Genomic DNA, 3,412 nt, shown 5'->3' with positions numbered 1-3,412 from the left:
CACTGAAGGGCGCTCTCTGAAACCCCGGCTGGTGTGGTGCCGCTGGGAGGATGACGAAAGGGCTCAGAAACCCCCAGCCAGCTCTCACAGTGCCTGAGCGTGCACCCACACGTACCCCAGCCGACGCGGGGCTGCACCCATGGGAATGCCTCGGCAGAGGGTGTGTCCGCAGCCCAGCTTTAGGATGGAGTCTCATCTTTCCAGGAGGCTTTTCAGCTGGGATGGAACTGCTTTGGTGGCCATTTCCTTCCAAATCTCCCTTTTCGCTGGAAGCCACATGTTCCCCTGCAGCTCCCAAAGGGATGGGAACAGCAGGTCTCTCATTCCTTCTTCCCCACCTATTTCCTATTCATCCCATTTCCCCATTTCCCATTTCATCCTATTTCCCCACTTTCTCCCCTATGTCCCATCCCTGTTGATGATGATGAGGGAGAGACTGTGAGAGTGAGGAATGAGGTTTGTTGAGAGGGGATGGACGATGATAGGCCACCCTGGGAAGAGGCAAGTGATGGAGAGCATGGAGGAAGGATGGAGCAGGAGAGGAGGAGGATGGGGCAGGGGAAGGCTGCGTTTTACAACTCACTGCCCCACTAACCCTGTAACTGGAGACACCCTGGCCTGGACAGGACAGACAGCTGGAGGTTAGCGGCACCTTCTCCTCCCCCAGCCAGGGGACAGCAGGGGGGAGGCAGCTGGGGAGCCCCGGCTGTCCCAAAACCCCAGCCGCCCCATGCCACCCCAGCTCCATCAATCCTGGGAGCAGCCCGCATGCGGCTGTGCCTGCCACACTTGTTATGGGGCAGGGTCTGCAAGCCTCCAGCCCCCTCAGCTCAGTGTGGGTTGGGGATACAGAGCACAGAGCGGGGTCAGGCCTGAGCCCCACTTTCCTTAGGCTCTGCAGGATCAAGGTCCTGCCATTTGGGGCAGGCTGGGTTTCAGCATCACCCAAGCCATGGTGGGGTGGGGTAGGAGGTCGTGGCACATGCTACCTGCAGTAGATCACGGGGGCTGCACTGTGCATGGCCCAGGAGATCCCATCTCTGTGGTTCTTGCAGGGTAAGGTCTTCTCCCCATCCAATCCCACCCTGCTGGCCTTAACCTACCCGCAGCACACAGATCTCCCATGCCAGAGCAAGCTTCTTTCCTGGTCCAGAGAGCGGGATGTACCAGATTTCCCCAGGAGTCATCCCCAGATCTTGTAGGTTCTAGTGGTCTAGAAGGAAAGGAGAGACGATCAGTTTTAGGAAAGAGATCTCCATTCAGAGCTCTCGTGCCACAGAGACTCAAAACAGGACAAACTCTTGCCCCTGTCACCCCAGGGGTAAATGTAAAAGGGCATCAGATAACACTGGGACCACTGCTCTGACTTGAACTGACTTTGGAGCTTGACTTCCTCTCAGCCCAAGAGGTCTTGGAGCAAAATCCTTCTGGACATCTATGAAGGGGAAAGATAACCTTTTTCTTTTTTTTTTTAATTTTAAAAATGTGGCTGCCCTGGCTCATCCTGTGCATGTCCGCAGCACGCTTTGGGGACAGAGCAGGGCTTTGGCCTCACACCAGTCTCACAGGCTTCAGCCTTTGGTCAGTGTTTCATCCAAAAAAAGAAAAAGCATTGAATTTGAAAAGGCCACTATAACATTGCCCAGGTAGACCCCGCCATCCAGCTGAAGAGTGCAAACCCAAAACACCTGAAGGGCAGACATCCCCTTGTAGCTGAAAGGAATCTGCCCTCCCCAATAGCCAGACTGTAATTTTTTTTTTGCCACATAGCTCAAACGTCCCATAAAAACAACAGTCTTGAACATGCTCACGTGCCACTGGCCTGGCACTGTCATGGGCCTGGCAGCGCTGACAGGGGCGCAACTCTGATAATTGTTCCTACACACGAGGCCGCGCTGCAAAAACTTTTTAAGATGTAGTAGCACGGAAATGAGCCACCCCAGGGGCATCCAGGGAGAGCGGCTCACTCAGCATTCCAGCCCAACCATCGCACAGGGCATCTCGCTCCACCCCAGCGCTGGGCTCCCACATCTTCTGCTCCCCCCGACTCAGCAGAAGCTCCCTGGCACATAACTTATTAATGTGGCTGCAGAGCTCAGCCCCAAAGCCTGGCGGGGAGCCAGGGCGTAAAAAAAGCGAGACCCTGCGACATGCAGCAGAAGGACAATCCTGGCTGGAGCACCTTGGGGCTGGCCGGGACCCAGAGATGCTGCTCCAGCCGACATCCCCAACAGCCACCCCAGCAAGGCCAGGTTGGGCGCCGCGAGATGCGGTTTGCATGGAGTTATTGTTCCATGGGAAACTGGCTGTCTTCCTGCTCTTCATCTGTCAGCAGGATTTTCAGAGAATATGCTCCCAAATATGAAGTGAATGTGGCAGGCTGGGCTGGAGACCTTTGCTAGAAAACCTGGACGTCAGAGTGTGTCCGGTTTAATCCCAGAGTCTGTGAGAATCAGTGTAAAGTAGCATATCAAGTGAACTTTTCACTCTGGGGCAGGAGGGATTACCACATCCCCTTTGTTTGTTGTGCACTGCGTAACCGAAAACACTTTAACCCTTTCTTGCAGCCCTTCGGCACTAAGTACCCATGAAAATTCCTAGGAAAACTGCAGCTGTTTCACTCTCCGCTGGGTGGGGGGAGATGGGAACACTCATCCTCCATGACCTGCCGCTCCCAGGCTCCCTCTCGCCCAGGGAAATGGGTCCTGCTTTAAAATGCATCGCCACCAAACTTCTCGTGAAGGTTTTGCACCAGGCAACCCCAGCTGCTCCTGACTTGTGCATAACCCTGGCCTTGCAAAACCTCAGAGGAGACTCCACCCGTTACACGTACAAGGGATTTTTGCAGCTACAAAGCAGCAGTTTCAGCCCTTTCAGCACCCACGTCGCCGGCCAGGCCGTCATCCTTTACAGCCCAGTGTTAGCACAGTTCCAAGGAGAAAAAAATACACAAGAAAACCCTGCCAAAATATTAAAGTGAGATCATTTCTATTAGAAAATGTTCCATGTGAGGAGGCAAATTTTGATGGGAAGCAAATCAGAAAAGCTATTTTGATTCAAAATGAATGAAAACGTAAATTCCCGTCTCTGAAAAATCTCTTTACTTTGATGAATCACCAGTTTCAGGCCTCCCTCCTCCTTTCATGGTTCTTTTCCATTTGAAATGTCTCGAAATTTCAGCAGTGCTGGGGAAGTCCCTTTTCCTACTCGATAGATTTCCCGCAGTTGGAGAAAATGAAGGGGAAATAAAGTGGGGAAAAGGCAGAGAAGAACAGCTTCAGGACACAAGTCATCCCATTGCCCTCGGCAGCAAATTGAGATGGAAGAGGACTGTGGTGGTTTGACCTTGGCTGGACGCGAGATGCCACCAAGCTGCTCTATCGCTCCCCCCTTCCGCAGGACAGGGGGGGGG

Source organism: Egretta garzetta, unplaced genomic scaffold, assembly GCF_000687185.1.
Source record: "Egretta garzetta isolate BGI_Z169 unplaced genomic scaffold, ASM68718v1 scaffold108, whole genome shotgun sequence".
NCBI lineage: Eukaryota > Metazoa > Chordata > Aves > Pelecaniformes > Ardeidae > Egretta > Egretta garzetta.
The sequence above is the reverse complement of the archived record's forward strand: the minus strand, read 5'-3'. Positions refer to the sequence as shown.